At 40.0% G+C, this 18499-nt stretch overlaps 1 long non-coding RNA gene across 3 annotated transcripts in view; it reads left to right on the top strand.

Annotated features, from left to right (window-relative positions):
- LOC103751765 overlaps window positions 1–7141 on the top strand; it is an 8632-nt gene extending 1491 nt beyond the window's left edge. For all 3 annotated transcript variants that reach the window (XR_003847336.1, XR_608040.3, XR_003847335.1), the window contains exons 2-4: window positions 3485–3760; window positions 4834–4987; window positions 7005–7141. This is a non-coding gene — a long non-coding RNA (uncharacterized LOC103751765). The remainder of the gene's footprint in view (window positions 1–3484; window positions 3761–4833; window positions 4988–7004) is intronic.
- Window positions 7142–18499: the final 11358 nt, after the last annotated feature.

An 18499-nucleotide genomic window follows, 5' to 3' on the forward strand; every position in this document is an offset into this window, starting at 1 on the left:
ATCGCATTTTGCTTGTCCATTCATTGGTAATGGATACGTGGGTATCCATTAGCTCTTGTGAATAGTGCTGCCATGAACACGGGTGTAGAAATACCTGTTTGAGTCTCTACTTTCAGTTCTTTTGGGCATATATCTAAAAGTAAAACTGCTGGACCATACGAATTCTCTTTTTAACTTTTTGAGAAATTGCTGTATGTTTTTCACAATGACTCTACCATTTTACATTTTACAACAGTAAATCCAAGGTTTTCAGTTTCTCTACATCCCCACCCGAACACACACTCTCTCACACACTCTCAATCCCTTTCTTCTTCCCCTCCCTTCCCTTCCCCTTCTCTTTTTTTCTGGACAGGATCTCTTGTATCCCAGGTTGGCCTGAAACTTGCTCTGTAGACAAGGATTAAGGTGAACTGCTATGAGGTTCATAGTGCTCAAGGATGGAAGGAATAGAGTGGAAGAAACAAGAATAGAAGCTTAACTTTTTGAATATTGCACTGTACATTTGAATTTGGAATTGTGGAAATCATTCACAAAAGTAAATATTTTTGAGTCACTAAAAATTGAGAATAAATGGAATGAATGAATTGAACTATACTTGCTTGGCAGCCCTACGGGAGAGTACAGAGCTTTAAGAAAGGGATAAGAAGGCCTTTCCTTGTTCATCCTGCTTGCTGCACCTAACCTTCTTGCTGCTTCTCAGAGATGCTAAGCACAAGCTGTACTTGTGGTTCCTTCTGACACCTTCCCCCTGACAGGTACTTAGCTCCTTTCTTCACTTTATTCAGGTCGTTGCTCAAATGTTAGCTCTTAGAAGAGGCTTCCTGAATATTTTACCTATCTTTTTAAAAAAATATTAATTTTTAAATTTTTCTTTTTGTGTATGTATGTGTGTCTGCTGCTTGAATGCACGTGTCCAAGGAGGTCAGAAGAGGGCATTCGCTCTCCTGGACCTGGAGTTACAGGTGATTTTCAGCCACCAGACATGGGTGCTGGGAACCAAAATCAGGTCCTCTAGTAGAGCAGGAAGCTCTGAGCCATCTCTCCGCCCTTCTTCATCTTTTATTTATTGTTTACTTTTTGGTTCTCATAGAATGTTGGTCCTTGAGGACAGGGATTCTGTCTTCTTATTGCAGTATTCTTGTAGTCTAGAAAATGGTCAGCTCAGTAATCAATTAATTTGTATAATCAATAAGTTATTGAGTAATAAAGCTGAGAAGGAAGAAATTGTTAACTTTTTGTTTCCACATATTTGTATTATTTGATATGTTATAGTAAACTTTGTTCACTTAAACATGTAAAACCATTATGTAAGGCATGTTTTAATAATTCGCAATCACTGATAACTTTTTTTAATATTCCCACCTTTGTTATTCTTCCATTAATCAAACCAAAGATAAGCATGACAGAATGCTTAATTCCAATTCTTGGTGATGGACTTGCATATACTTTAGGCAGTAGCTCTATTCAGTATTCTTCAAGTTATATTCAAATTATCTATATGTGGGTAGGCTATCCCTGTTTGGAAACATCATGTGCTGTGTATATGTGTGTATGCTTCTTATCTGTATGTTGGCTGGTATTGTTTTGTATACGGGAAGCTTTTACATGAATTTCAGTGTTTTTAAAAGAAAATCATTTGTTAATATAAGTCCATATTCTCCTTCAGGAAAGTAAGACCATCTATTTTTTTTTTAAGTGGGCCCAGATAGATATTCAGCATCTGCCTAAGAGATAAGAAATTTTATAACACTGACACAGCAACCAAGAGAGCTCTTTCAAATTTTGTTGCTACATTAGACCCAGGGAGATATTTATGGGCCACATTGCTAGCCCTAAGGCTATGTGCTTAATTATTTATTTTTTTTAATTTTATTTATTATTTTTATTTTATGTGTATGCGTGTATTGCCTGCATATTGGTAAGTGTACCCATGTCACGCAATCCTGCAGAGGTCAGAAGAGGCCGTCAGATCCCCTGGGACTGGAGTTACGGACAGTTGTTAGCTGCCATGTGGGTGCTGGGATTCAAACCCGGGTCTTCTGCAAGAACAACCAGTGTTCTTAACTGCTGAGCCATCTCTCCAGCCCCAGGCTATGTGCTTTATGAGGCTGCTCTATAAATTAAGGAATTCTAGGTTCCCCTGCTGTGCAAATGCACTATGCTGATTACTGCTCATTTTGACTCCACTTCTGGATGATTATGTCCCTGTGAAGGAGTAATACGCTTACGCAGCACTAACCATGCTTTTGTTGGCATCTTTTCCCAATACTAATTTAAATCAATTATCCCATTGCATGGATAATATCACACTTTTCACTTCCCGTCTCACCTTCTTAAGAATTTCTGATCTATGCACTTTGATAATTAGACTAGTTTCCTATGGCACATCTCCGAGCCAGGTAACTTGACTTAAAGTAATGATGGCTATATAATAATTTTAGTATAGTTTTCAGAGGTAGAGCATAAAGGTAAAAACATTAAAGTAAAACATTAAAACTAATTTTAGAGTAGTTTTCAGAGGTAAAACGTTCTTCCCTCACTAAAACCATTCTATTTTTGCAAATGGTTTACTGGTATTAGTCTATTGGTTTTATAAAATTCTTTTCTTTTTTTTTTTTTTTTTTTTTTTTTTTTTTTTTTTCTTTTTTTATATTTTTTTTTTGTTTTTTTTTTTTTTTTTTTTTTTGGTCTTTTTGAGACAGGGGCTCCCTGTAGCCCCAGCTGGCCTGGAACTCACTATGTAGACCAGGCTGGCCTCGAACTCACAGAGATCTGCCTGCCTCTGTCTCCCAAGTGCTAGGATTAAAGGCGTGCGCCACCACACCTGGCTATAAAATTATTTTTCAATTATGTGTACTTGTATGTGTCTATGTATAGGCATTTGCACATAAGTGCAGGTGCCCATGAAGGCCAGAGGCATTGGATTCCTCTGGCAGGGGTGAGCCACGTAATGTGGGTGCTGGAAACCAAACTTGGTCCTCTGCAAGAGAAGCAAGTGATTTTAGCCAGTGATTAGCCTCCGAATAGGGTCTGTAAGTGGAATTATCAGGGTTTGTTTACATGTTAAATTAGGGCTTTGCAGAAATCACCTTCCTTGATCTGAATTGGGTAAAAACAAGTTTCTTCTTTTCAGTACTGGGGATCAAACCTAGAGTTGTGCACAACCTAGCCAAAGCACTCTATCACAAGATGAAAGTTTTAAATGTTAAAAAAAAAGAAAAACAAAGACTTGAAGTAGAAAATATGGTCAGATGAACATTTAACATCAATAACTATGAGAAAGCAAAGAAAAATATTGAAATAGTTAAAGGCTTTGATTTTAGAGGATCTGATTCTTCCTTTAAGGTAAGAACAGTCCAATTTGCAAAGCCATACACTGAAAAAAGATTTATCAGGTCGTATTTTCGCTCCATCAAATCCAATCTGAAGAGAATGACTGTGTGTTCATGGTGACCACATGTTATTTAGTTGCAAATTCTATCAGTTGTTTCAGGTTGTTCTTTGGTCAGAGTGTGTCTGTCCTTGGACACTGAAGGGAGTCTTTTCAACTTGTACTGGAGAACTTGTGTCAGCAAAGCAGCACGAGGAGAGCCCAGCATGAGTGGATCTGTACAGGATCAGTGAAATCTTCTGAGGGCCTTCTTCCTATTTTATCTTTTAAAAAAAGTCTTCAAATCATAGGACACGGTGTCCTACATGTGTCATCCCAGCTATTTGAGAGGTTGAGACAGGAGAATCACTTGAGACTATCAAGTTGAAGGTAAGCTCGGTAACATGATGAGACCCTGTCTCAAAAAACCAAACCAAACTAAACTAAGACAATCCCCCCCAAACAATCAAGCCAATAGTCAAAAAACAAAACTTCAATTGGTTAAAAAAAACTTGGTGTTTACATTAGACTTATATTTGATTAATTTTAATGTTTTAAATGACCAATTAAATTACTTAATTCTCCTATTTTATTCTCCAACAGGTACACTATGCTGTCTATGCTTTTGTTTACCTCTTTCCCAACCATTGCCCAACTCAAGAGTTTAATGCCCTCTACTCTAGATAGAGGGATTTATTGTTAGAGCTTACTTTTTTTCTGGTCTGCTCATTCTTTGGTTAACCAAGGGAACATAAAATGCAACAATTCAGACATCAAGAAGGAAATCCAACTTTCTCAAAACTTTACTGAGATAATGGTACCCTGTCTATACACTTTTCTTAAGATTCTAGCTGTTTTTAGAATAACGATTTTTTATTCTATGTGTATAAGTGTATTGCCTGCATGTGTATAAGTGCACTCATGCTGTACAATACCCACAGAGACCAGAAGAAGACATCAGATTCCCCTGGAACTGGAGTTATAGACAGTTGTTAGCCACCTTGTGGGTGCTGGCAATCGAACCTGGGTCCTCTGCAAGAGCAGCCAGTGCTTTTAACTGCTGAGCTACTCTCCAGTCCAGATTCTAGCAGTTTTAAAAATGTTTATTTTTAATTATGTATGTGTATGAGTGTGTGTGTGTGTGTGTGTGTGTGTGTGTGTGTGTGTGTGCACGTACATGTGAGTGCAGGTGCTTAAGGTATTCAGAAGAAGGCATCAGATCCCCTGGAGCTGGAATTACAGGCAGTAGTGAGCCGCTGGACCTGGGTGCTGGAAACTGAACTCAGTCCTCTGCAGGAACAGGAAGTGCTCTTTACTGTCCAGCCATCACTCTCACCACCCATCCTAGCATTCTTAACTTCTCAAGAATTAACTTTAATCAAATCCTTCTGCTTATCCCATTTCTTTAGTATCTTTCAAAGCTCTTGGCTAATAAAAACCCATTTATATTTCTTCTACACCAGCTCATAGAACTTTAGGTAATGAACTGGGAGGGAAGGATCAGCTATGAGAAGTTCAGAGCTTGATAGTTTCTTCCTCCATAAAAAGGCTGCTCTGCCTCCCTGCTGCTGGGATTACACGTATGAACCACTGTGTTCAGCAAGAAAGGTACTTTTGGTAAGTAGAATATTGTTCTAGCTCTACATCCTCTGTTAGATGTCCATGTCCTAATCCTCAGAGCCTGTGAATGTGTCACCTTGTATAGCCAAAGGGACTTCACAGGTGAGAGTAAACTCTTCCTCCACTAAAGCCATTCTATTTAGGCTAATAGTTTACTAGTATTAGTCTACTGGTTTTTAAAAATTATTTTTCAATTATGTGTACTTGTATGTGTCTGTGTATAGGCATGTGCACATAAGTGCAGGTGCCCATGAAGGCCAGAGGCATTGAATCCCTCTGGCAGAGGTGAGCCATCTAATGTGGATGCTGGGAATTGAACTTGGCCCTCTGCAAGAGCAAGTGCTTTATTTTTTATTTTTATTATTTTTATTTTATGTGTATTAGTGTATTGCCTGCATGTATGTGAGTGGACCCAGGTTGTGCAATGCCGTGTAGGTCAGAAGAGGGTTTTTGATTCCCCTGGAACTGGAGTTAAGGATAGTTCGTAGCTGTGATGTGGGTGCTGGGAATCGAACCCGAGTCCTCTGCAAGAGCAGTCAGTGCTCTTAACTGCTGAGCCATCTCTCCAGCCCCCAGAGCAGCAAGTGCTTTTAACTTCTGATTAAAATGATTCAGTTTTCATCCTCTGAGCAACCATCCAACCTTTGCATGAGAGACTCATTGTAATTCTTGCTGCTTTGCTCTAGGAAAATTCACAGGGACCTCTGAGTCTTCAGCTACCTCATGTGGATATAAGGAAAACATGTGCTGTGCAAATGCTGAAGAGTGTATGGGAATGGAGGATTATAGGAGCGTAAAGGGTTAGAATTAAGACAAAACTTTCTTTACAGTCTCTGTTTGCTGTTGCCAGAACCAATTCCTTTCACACTACAGCAGTGTTTCTATTTAATTTGGATCTTTAGCCTGCCAAAATATTGACTCTTGGCCCTCTTGGCCCCATTGGCTCATGCTTTGACATCTGACCAACTTCTCTTGAAAAAAAGCAAAATTGTCTTCTTTGTAAAAATTGCATAAGTAGGGCTGGCTCAGAGATGGCTCAGCGGTTAAGAGCACTGACTGCTCTTGCAGAGGACCCGGGTTCGATTCCCAGCACCCACATGGCGGCTACAAACCGTCCTTAGCTCCAGTTCTAGGGGAATCCAAAGCCTTCTGACCTCTGCTGCATTGCATGACATGGGTCCATTCACATGCATACAGGCAATATACTCATACACATAAAATAAAAATAATAAATAAAATATTTTTAAAAACTGCATAATACAGAAATATAGACTTATAAATAATGTAAATAGTATGAAATTAGGCATAGTAAAAACCATAGCTATTTATTTATTTATTTATTTATTTATTTATTTATTTATTTGGTCTTTCTGAGGCAGGTGTCCCTGTAGCCACAGCTGACCTGGAACTCTCTGTGGAGACTAGGCTGGCCTCAATTTCACAGAGAACTGCCAGTCTCTGCCTCCCAAGTGTGGGGATTAAAGGCCTGTACCACAATGCCCAGCCATAGTTCCTTTTTCAAAAAAAAAGATTTTATTTTTTATCTTATGCATATGAATGTTTTTACCTGCATGTATACCTGTGCATCACATACATGCCTGGGGAGGCCAGAAGAGGATGTGGGAGCTGGAGTTAGAGATGGTTGTAAGCCACTGTGTGGGTGCTGGGAACCAAACTTGGATCCTCTGTAAGAGCTGCCAGTGTTCTTAACTGCTGAACCACCTCTCCAGCCCCCAAACCATAGCTCTTGTGTATCCTGTTGTTTGGTAATTGTTTTGTTTTTATCAAACACAGTCCTTATTGTTTAGTGTGTATCTTTCTGGATACGCCATGTTTGAGAAATTTTATCACATTTTATTTGGTATGTTTGTGTGTGTGTATGTGTGTGTGTGTGTGTGTGTGTGTGTGTGTGTGTGTGTGTGTATGTGTGCGCACGCACTCATGCATGCACCATACTGTATTAATGGAGGTCAAAGGACAATCTGTGACATTTGGTTCTCTCCCTCCACTGTAGGTACCAAGGTTTGAACTCTGGCCATCAGGCTTGGCAGCAATGCCTTTACTCACTGAGACATCTTGCTGGCCCTGGATATTTCATGTTTTTACATGAAAGTATGTGAACATACTTTAACTTTCCCCCTTTTTTTTTTTTTTTTTGGTCTTTTTGAGACAAGTCTCCCTGTAGCCTCAGCTGTCCTGGAGCTATGTGGACCAGGCTGGCCTCGAACTCACAGAGATCCGCCTGCCTCTGCCTCCCAAGTGCTGAACTTTTCTTTCTTTCTTCTTTTTTTTTTTAAATGTATTTTTTTTTATTTTTCATGTGTATGAGTGTTATGCCTGCATGTAAGTGCACCAGTGTCGTGCAGTACCTGAGGAGGACAGAAGAGGATGTCGGATCCCCTGAAACTGAAGTTACAAACAGTTGTTAGCTGCCATGTGGGTGCTGGAGTTGGAACCCCTGGGTCTTCTACAAGAACAGCTAGTGCTGTTATCCACTAAGCCATTTCTCCAGCCCCCAACTGTTCTTAAATAAAAACATGTACCTTCCTTTCAACAAATGGTGCTAGAAAAACTGGATATCCACATGAAAAATCATGAAGTTGAACCTTTACATGATATCATTACAAAACTTAATTCAACATGAATCAAAGACCTAAATGTAAGATCTAAAAACCATAGATCTTAGAAGAAAACAGAAGAAAATATAACATTGAATGTGGCAGTGCTTTCTTGGTTAACATACTGAAAGCACAGATAAAAGTAACAAAAAGCTGATGAATTGGACTTTAGCAAAATTAAATCTCCTGTATAATAAAGAACACTGTCAAGAGAATGAAAATACAACTTAACAGGTGTATGAAAATATTTGCATATCTGATAAAGGACTAATATCTAGACTATGTAAAGAATCCCTCCAATGCTATACAACAATACAACAAAATAATCAAAATTTTATAAAATACTTGAATAAAAGTTTCTGCAAATAAGATTTACAAATCTGGGTGGGGCTGGGTGTTGTGGCACATACCTTAAATCCCAGCACTCAGGAGGCAGATCTCTGTGAGTTCAAGGCCAGTTGGTCTACACAGCATGTTCCAGGCCAACAAAGGCTATCTACAAGTGGCTAATAAGTTTATAGGTGCATCATCACCAGGCATTAGGGAAATATCAGTAAAAAAAAAAAAAAACAAAAAAAAAAAACAGTGAAATGCCACTTCTCATCCACTGGAGTGATTTTTTTAAGAAATCAAGTCAGGTGTGGTGGCACTTGTTGGTAATTCCTGCGACTTGAGAGCCTGAGGCAGGAGGATCATAGATTCATGGCCATCTCAAAATAAAATAAGGATCTGTGACTGTAGCTGGGTAGTAGAATATGCAATCCCCAGTAACCCAAACAAAGGAAGGAAGGAGGGAGGGAGGGAGGGAAGGAAGGAAAAGAAGAGGGAGTGGGGAGGGTTAGCAGAAATTTAAGAGAGATGAAAAATTATAAGGAAACTTACTACTCTGTAAGCTGATTAAAATAAAATTTTAAAAGGTGAATGGAATGTCTTACATGGATGGATAATGTAGCTCTCAGAAATCATGGGTTATTGATGAATGAACTGAAAATCCCAGTGCTAGATATAGGATTCATCTCTGAGTTGTTGATCAAGAAGACCCTGGAGGCCCCCCAAACAACACAGGCTGTTGCCATTGCTCTTGAGTGCCCACCAGAACTGAATGGTAAGATCCTATTGCTTAAGGCTCCACACATTTTTATTGCCAGATATGGAGAAATCCTGCTGAAACTGAACTGGAAATTTCCTTCCTGTTGGCTAGCTTTCATAGTGCTGAAAGGTGCTATGCAGGCTGCCAGGTGAGAATAGTCATCATCCTTACCCATCTGTGGATCCTGTATACTATAATACTGATCTGCTAGGCATGATGTGCCCACTGGTGCAATAGTGGCATGAGTGTTATGACGGTAACCAAGAGCTTTTTAAGGCCTGCTCCACAGGAGGGAATTCTTGCTTGGTACTATAAACCTCGACAAAAGCTCGTGGTTGAGGAGGTCATATCCCTTAAGAGGGGAACTTACTGCTATTGTTTTGCTAAATGCTCATGTTGTCAAACTGCTAAATTTTAATTTATATTCACAGAATTAGTGCTACTTTCAGCCTTCATCATAACTGGTCAAAGTGTTGAGAATAAATGGCTTTTGAGTGGTCAGCCCTAGATGGGACATCTGTATCACCCCCTCCAAGGCTGAAGGAATATCACACAAGAGGGCCTGTTAAGAATATAAGAGCCAGAGGATGGGGAGGAGGGTTGTAAAGTGTTGTCTGCTGGGCATGGCACAACCATTGTACTTATGAAATCACAGCAGCTTTGGTTACTTACACAAGGCCTATGCAAGACTGGGCCCATCAACATTCTATTATGGAATACGGAGGGACTCACAAGGCCTCAGCCCTCCCTGAGGATCCATTGGCTAATGGCTATGAGGGAAGGGCGAGTCATTTTCTGCAGTGGTGTAGCTACTAATAGCTGCCCATGTTCCAGTAAATAACTCCTCTACCTATGCGCATATGAGCAACTCTGAACTCAGTAGGATTCTCTCTCTCTCTCTCTCTCTCTCTCTCTCTCTCTCTCTCTGCCATGAAAGAAGGAGGCAAACATGTTGGGAAGACTCAGTGGGAGGGGGATAAAGAGGGTGTGGGATACATGCAATAAGAATGCTTTATACATGTGTATGAATTGGGGGGATCACCATACCAGATCTCAGATTATATTACAGGACTATAGTTACATAAACAGCATGGTACTGGCACAAAAACAGACACATAGATCAGTGGAACAATAGAAAACCCAAACATGAGTTCGTATAATTTCAGCCACCTGATATTTGACAAAGGTGCTAAGAACACAATGGAGGAAAGAGAACTGGCAATGGTGCTGGCAAAACTGGATCTCCACCTGCAGAAAAATGAAGCTTGACCCTTATCTTTCTCCCTGCACAAAAGTCAACTCCAAATGGATCAAAGAAACCTGAATATGAAACCTGAAACTTGGAAAATGGTAGAAGAAAGCACCCTCCAAGGTATAGGCATAGGAAAGGACTTTCTAAATCAGACACCAGCTGCTCAGGCACTAAGGTCAACAATCAGCAAGTGGGACCTCATTAAATTACAACATTTCTGTACAGCAAAAGAAACAACTAAGGAAGGGAAGAGGAAACCCACTAAGTGGAAGAAATTTTTCACCAGCTACACATCTGACAGAGGATTAATATCCAGAATATAGAACTCAAAAAAGAAGATAAATGACCCAATAAAAAGATGGGCGATAGACCTAAACAGAGAGTTCTCAAGTGAAGAAATAAAAATGACTAAGAAGCACCTTAAAAAGTGCTCAACATCCTTAGTAATTAGAGAAATGCAAATCAGAACCACTTTAAGATTTCATCTTGCCGGGAGTGGTGGTGCATCCCTTTAATCCTAGCACTCGGGAGATAGGAGCAGGTGTATCTCTGTGAGCTCAAGGCCAGATTGGTCTACATAGTGAGTTCAGGCCAGGTGGGGCTACAGGGAAATCCTATCTCAAAAAGATTAAAAAAAAATTCCATCTTACCCCAGTCAGATTGGCTAAGATCAAGAGAATGAAAGACTGCAAATGCTGGAGAGGATGCGGAGAAAGAGGAATGCTCATTCAGTGGTGGTGGGAATGCAAACTCGTGCAACCGCTATGGAAAGCAGTGTGGAGGACCCTCAAAAAACTAAAAATGAACCTACCATGTGATTCAGTGATACCACTCCTTGGCATATACTCAAAGGATTCGTACTGTAGTGATGCCTGTACATCCATGTTTGTTGCTGCTCTTTTCACAATAGCTAAGAAACAGAAACAACCTAAATATCCCCCAACTGATGAATGGTTAATGAAAATGTGGTACATCTACTCAACGGAGTTCTACTCAGCAGTAAGAAAAGATGAAATTACAAAATTTGCAGGTAAGTGGATGGAGCTAGAGTGTGTTATACTAAGTGAAGTAACACAAACTCAGAAAAGCAAGCAATACATGTTTTCCCTCATTCGTGGATTGTAGCACAATCCCTTGTATGTGAGTATATAAATTCTGATGTAACACCAGGAGCCAGGTAAAGCTAAGGATACATGGAAGTAAAGGAAAATAAACAACCTGAAAGGGGGCTAGTAGGGAACAGATGCTATCTGAGCAAGGTGGGAAAAGTGGGAGTAATCAGCAGGGAGGCGAGGAGGGAGGGACATGCAAGAGACCATAGTGTGGAGGAGCAAGGGAAGTCAGGAAAGGAAAGATGGTGGGAGTCGGGAGGTATTAGGGGGAGGGTGGGGATAATGGGGGCACTGTGACTAGAGAGGGAGAGAGGCCAGATGGGAGAAAAAATAGTAGAGATGAATGAATCACCAGGGGCTAGGAAACCTAGAGGGAAAAGTGATGCCCTAGAAACCCCATGAGAAATGCGCATAGTGTCTGAACATTAATCCATATGTACACCTGGGAGCTGTTTGGTAGGGAATGCAATGTCAGATAAAAGAGACCTCCCTTAGAGGGACAAACATGCCGTACAGCACTCATCAAAGAAACTTCCTTTTGCAACAGATGGAGGCTATTGTAGCGTTGTGCATCTGGTTAGGTACAAAGAACATAGACCTGGGAGATGCCCAGTACAAGGTGACACATCTGAAGTCTAATCTCTACAACCATGGTTCATGGAACATATCAGAATATGTTATAAGGGGTAGAGAGAGTGCTAATGCACACTTCAACTCTCACCAGTGAGGCTTTCATGTACATCAGAGTATGATACAGAGAAGGCTACAACAGGTCAAGTTTTGGAGAGTAAGAGACTAGAGTGTAGGATACGACTCCTTTATGGAACCTCACCCACCCTTGGCTCAGGGAACATTGCAGAAGAGGAGGCAAAAGAGTGTAAGAGCCAGGGCTGGTTCATGAACTTAAGGAGGTGGAGGCTTCCAGGCCACTGGAGGCTTGCTTATGTACACCTGCAGCAGTGGTGGCGCCAAACGCAGGACCCATGTCAGCTCAATTAAACAAGGGCCCAAAGGGGAGGTGAGAAGTAGATGGTGGGCCAGCACTATATTGAGAACTATTTGAGACTGATGGCTGCTGGGTGAGGGAGAGTATGACTTACATACAACCACTGGATGGGCTGACTAGACTCCAGTGGATGCATTTATACTGATGGACACTTGAGTACAAACACCTGAATGAATAGGACTTAGCATGTATGACAGTGCATAGGGTTCAGTGGTGGAGGGGGGGGGATAGGGCAAAGCATGGATGAGGGAGGGGGTCTGGATTTAAGTGGGAAATGTATGAAAATTTAAAGGCTCAATAAAAAATAAAAAATTTAAAAAAGAAAAAAGAGAACAAGTGTTGGCAATATGGAGAAATTGGGTCTTGTTCATTGCCAATAGGGGTGTGGAATGGTGCAGCGGTCTTTGAAAATGGTACAGTGGTTTTCAAAAAGTTAAACATAGATATACTGTATAGTCCATCAATTGCACTTAAAAGATAAAAGCAGAGCCTCCATGGATACTTCCAAACCAGTATTCATAGAGGCATTATTTACAATTTTCCAAAAGATAGTAACAACTCAAATGTCCATCAACAAATGAATGGATTATACAACATTGCTATACATGAACTGTGAAATATTATCCAGCATTAGAAATTCTGAGACCAGCTACAAATGGATGAATCCTGAAAACATGCTAGGTGAAATAGGCCAGACACAAAGAGCATACGTGGTGTCTGGTTCTACTTGGGTGATATACTTAGAATAGCCAAATTCACAGTGACAAGTACAGGAAGCTATTGATTAGTTGGTGGATTTTCTGTATGGGATGATGTAAAAGTTCTGGAAATAGATAACAGTTATGATTGCACAGCTTGTGAATGGATTCAGTACCACTGAAATGTACATTTACAAGTGGCCAAAATTGTAAGTTTTATGTTTTACATGCATTTCTTTTTTTTTGAGACAAGGTTTCCCTGTAGCCCCAGCTAGCCTGGAACTCACTATGTAGACCAAGCTGACCTCAATCTCCTAAGTGCTAGGATTAAAGACATGTGCCACCATGTCCAGCTCTGTTGAATATATTTGAACATAGTAAAAAATTTACCTTGAGTAGGATGAATTTTAGGATTTTAGGTGATATTTATATATATTGAACTTAGACAAGCACTAAAACTGGAGCATTGCAATTCTCTCAATGCCATGACTCAGGCTTCACAGCTTTCAAAACATCACCAACTCATTCCCTGGAGATTTTTTTTTCTCCTTGCATTGGAATGAACTCCTAACCCAGTGATGCTCAAAGTGTGGCTTTTGGGGCTCAAAGTTCCTCAGAAGATTCACAAGGTATTCCCCTTTTCACCTATGCTGTGAGATCAGTTTTTCATTATATGCTTCAAAATATATCACAATAGACATCATAGAAGCAGATATAAGAATTTAGTTTTTGGGCCTGGCATTGTGGCATACACCTTTAATCTCAGTACTAGGAAGGTTGAGGCAGGGGGATCTCTGAGTTCCAGGCCAGCCTAGTTTACATTGTGAGTTCCAGGATAGCTGCATGCTCAGCTTTTTACATAGGAGCTGGTGATCTGGTCTCAGGTCCTCATGTTTGCACAGCAAGCACTTGACTAACTGAGCCATCTCCTCAGCTCTGATTTTTTAAATATTTTAAAATTTATTTTTATGTTAATGTGTATGAGTGTTTTACATGCATGTATGTAATTGCACATGTGTGCAATGCCCAAGGAAGCCAAAAGAGGGTATTGGATCCCCTGGAACTGGTGTTACAGACTGTTCTTAGCCACCATGTGGGTGTTAGGAACTGAACCCAGGCCCTGTGCAAGAGCAGCCAGTGCTCTTGACCACTGACCCATCTCTCTAGCCCTCAGCTTTGATTTTTGAACTTTTTAATATTATTCCTTTCTTTCTCTGACTATACAGATCTGTATGGTGCTGACTAAACACATAGACATCTTTATATCTGTAATCTATACATATAGGCAAATAAAAATTATACATATGTATTATTTTTCCAAGCCATATGAAGGTATGCATGTGCCCATTAATACTTCTGTGCATGATTCCTAAGAACTAGAAGATTCTCTTATGTAACTAGCATATTATCAAATTCAGGAAATTTAATATTAATATAAAATACTTATACAATACACAATCCATATAGTTGTTGTATCTCTTTGTTATAATTTATAACATTCTTTCTTTTTATTTTTGAGACAGGGTCACACTCTGTAGCCCTGGGTGGCCTGGAACTCACTATGTAGACCAGACTGACCTCAGACTCACAGAGCTATGCCTACCTCTGCCTCCTGAGTGCTGGGATTCAAGGTGTGCACCACTGTACCTGGCTCATAAAATTTTTTACCTATTTATTATCTCTCATGGTATTGACATTTTGAAGACTAAAAAACCTTATTATTTTTTGTTACTATAAACATATTAATTGCTCAATTCTTAGTTGCAAATAACAGAAATTGCCTTTGGCTGATTAAAATAAAAAAGGATTTTATTGAAAAGGTATTGAGCTCCTACATCAGCTTATAAATATATATCAATAAGTAAATTTAATCTTGAATGTATATTATATAACAATATTGGTAATAATGTTGCAAATAACAATAATAAGTGATGTTTCTTAAGTGCTCATAATATGTGGGACTCTGTCTTTATTATATTACATGTATTTTCTTACCTCATATATAACCCTATGAGATAAATTCTTTTTCAGATGCTTCTAACATCATTCATAAGAATGAGACATCTGGGGCCTGGAGAGATGGCTCAGCCGTTAAGAATACTCTTGTAGAGGATTCAGGTTTGATTTCCAGCACCCATATGGTGGCTGACAACTGTCCAACTCCAGTTCCAGGGGATCTGATACCCTCTTCTGACTTCCATGGGCATTGCAGGACATGAGTGCACTTAATGTACATGCCGGCAATACACTCATACACATAAAATAAAAAATAATAAATAAAGGGGGCTGGAGAGATGGCTCAGTGGTTAAGAACACTGACTGTTCTTGCAGAAGACCCGGGTTCGAATCCCAGCATCCACATGGCAGCTAATGGGTGTCCATAACTCCAGTTCCAGGGGATCCGGCAGCCTCTTCTGTCCTCCGTGGGCATTGCATGTCACAGGTGCACTTGCTTACATGCAGGTGTAACACTCATACACATAAAATAAAAATTAAAAAATATTTTTTTTTAAAAACAAAGCATCTGTGAATTAGGGAGGTTAAGTGGTTGCCCAAGGTCACAGCTAATAAGTTGTGTTCAAAGTCAAGGTTTGTCTGCCACAAAAGCCTGTCATTTTTCTTCTACATGCTTTTATAAGATGATGTAACTTGATGTAACTTGAAAACTTTAAGATATTTGCTAGAAAATAAATGATCTGTGGTATGCTGAAATATTAAATATTGGTTTGATTGGTATTACAGCAATGAGAGATATGTGCTGAAAAACGTACACATGGTTTAGCTTTCCCCATGTTTGAAAACACTTTACAGAAGTGATCTAATGCTAGAGGCACTGGCCAAAAAATCCTCAGCGTGCACATCAAAGAGTACCCACTTGGGGGCACCCACAATGCAGCTTTTCTGCCTGTTCTGCATAGAGCTGGAGTGGAGCCAGTTGACAAGCTCAGTCTGCTCTAGAGGACTCAGATGCCAGATCTGATGTTTCCAAGATCAGCTCCCTCTCTCTCCAAGTGGGGGGCATATCTTAGTTTGTTGCCCACACATAAACTTTTATGTGCTGCTTAAAACATTAATAATTAGTACATTTGCTGCAAGCCAACTGAGATAGATATAATGCTAGGATTTAATGACCAAGGACTAAAGATAATTTGCTGATTAAAACTGATATATTTGTGCAAAAGATTTTTTAAAAAATTTATGCTATGCCAAAATTAAGAACATAATAATTTACTAGCAGTTGTAGGAAAGGTCAAGCTTTTCCTCTTTCCCTTTCTTTTCCTCTTTTTTTCTTCCTTCCTTCCTTCCTTCCTTCCTTCCTTCCTTCCTTCCCTCCCTCCCTCCCTCCCTCCCTCCCTCCTTTCTTCCTTCTTCCTTTCTTTTTGAGACAGAGTCTCATGTAACCCAGGCTGGCCTCAAACTAGTTATGTAGCTAGTCCAGGATGACTTAGTGCTGGGGTTATAGACATGGGCCACCACATACAGTTTATGCGACACTAGGGATCAAACCCAGGGTCTTGTGCATGCTAGGCAAGCACTCTACCAACTGAGCTACAGTCCCAGCCTCCAAGGTAGCTCTCTTAAATTGCCCTTCCATGGCATTTTTGCCTGACATATGCTCTATGATAAGGCTGCATGTTGGTGCCCAGAGCGAGGTCGGCTTTTTGCAGGTATTGCTGCTGTCTTCTCCTGGCCAGTCCTTTGGTCTTCAGCTCTACTGATGGTAGAAGTTCTGATGAGATAAAGTGATACCGAAGATGTTCCTGACCCAGATGTATTTGTTGAGACTCTACCTAGAAAGGGACTTATTCTAGAGCATAAGGAAAGAAGGTACAGAACATAAGATTGCACTAGATGTGGCTACATACTGTCCTCACTACAGAGGTATTTGAGGGTCGTTATTTTTTTGAGCCATACAAGCCTGCCTTTCATGTGACTGAAGTAGATGGAGCAAAACTACAGATTAGAGAGCACTTTATGGGGTGGTCTGACTCAAAGGGCTCTATTCTATTAGACCAGTCAGCTGATGATTCATGAGAATCTGATTTGGGAAATTGAATATATGGTGGGCCATAGTGGGAACTGGTAGGAAAGATGTACCACAGAAGAAAAGAAGAAGGTAAGACAGTTATTAAGCAAGCTGTGAGGAGAAAACAGGTAAAGAATCAATCTTTAGTGGGATGCCAAGAAGGAAAGTGAAGAGCAGAGACAGGTGGTTGAGCTGGGTTTCTGGTGACACACTTTCCAGAAGATTTAGCTCTTGCTCCTGAGTATCTTGGGTGCAGCTCTGGTCCCTGCTTACTAGACTATGGTGATATCCCAGCTTCCACTTTAAGGCTTATAATAGACAACAATGACTTGTAGAAACTTGAGGAACTCTCTTTCCTCTTATAACCAATGTAATTAACAAAAGAAGTAATATAAGGGAATAATAATATTAACTCCAGAGTTCTACAAAATTGTAAGGGCCAGGCGAGGTGGCTCATGCCTTTAGCTCCAGAACTTGGGAGGCAGAGGTAGGTGTATCTCTGTGAGATCAAGGCCAGCTTGTTCTGCATAGTGAGTTCCAGGCTAGCTGTGGCTATAGGGAGACCCTATCTCAAAATAACAAAAAAAATTGTGGTAAAATAAACATAAAAGTTGATACTTTACCCATTTAAGTTTACATTTCAAAGGCATTAGTTACATTCACAATATTGTGCAAGTACCACATTATCCATCTCTAGAGTTTTTTATTTCTCTGAACTGAACCTCTATATCCACTAAACCATAACTCTTAGCTCTTTGCATCCCCTGGTAATCCCCATCCTGTTTTAGGTCTCCATGAGTGTCCACACAATTATTTTAAAATAAATAACACTGATATCAAGTAACTGAGATTTGTTTACACAGCAGGTGGAAAAGAAACTGCTCAGAGTGGGAGGTAGTGGGGATGGACACTGAGGTTATCACAAATTGATTAGAAAGTCTAAACTGTATTAATTTGCAGTCAATCAAACTTAAGAAAGAATATACATCAGACAGTAAACCAAACTTGAGTGGGAGGTCCCAGAAGAGACTGGTGCTGGTCTGTGGTCTTTTGCCATGTAGCAAAGGATTTGGAATGTTCAGAAAAATTCCTGGATATATGAAGTCAAATGACCCTTGTCCATGGGAATATTGGAATGTGGGAAGAAAGGAAACCAAGGAAATTGTGAGTTTATTTCTGTCATGTTTATGTGGGTAGAATGGAATTATTAGAAAAACTTACCCTTGAGTTTTTGTTTTGATTTTGGATCTTTGAAACAAGAGTTTCACTATGAATCCCAGGCTACCTTCGAATTTATCATTTATCTGCCTCTGGCCTCCCCAGTGCAGTGATTATAGATGTGTACCATCCTACTGGGCATATAACAAAATTCTGAGGGCTTCCTTTGGGAAACAACCTCCTATGGGCATTTGACATGTCATAGACTATAATTTGCCAACAGTTATCCTGAGCCATCAATAATGGATCTATAAAGACATGACAATAGGGCTGGCAAGATGGGCTCAGTGGAAAAGGCACTTGTTGTGTAAGCCTAGTAATCTGATTTCAATCCCCAGAGCCTACATAATGGTGGATAGAGAGAACTAGCTTCACAACATTGTCCTCTGATCCCTACACATGTGCTCTGACATGTGCCCCTCCCACATCATGTACTGTATTAGTTACTTTTCTGTTGTAATAAAACACCACAACCAAAGCTACTTACA

Source organism: Nannospalax galili, unplaced genomic scaffold (genome assembly GCF_000622305.1).
Source record: "Nannospalax galili isolate Female #2095 unplaced genomic scaffold, S.galili_v1.0 scaffold346, whole genome shotgun sequence".
In the NCBI taxonomy this organism is placed as follows: domain Eukaryota; kingdom Metazoa; phylum Chordata; class Mammalia; order Rodentia; family Spalacidae; genus Nannospalax; species Nannospalax galili.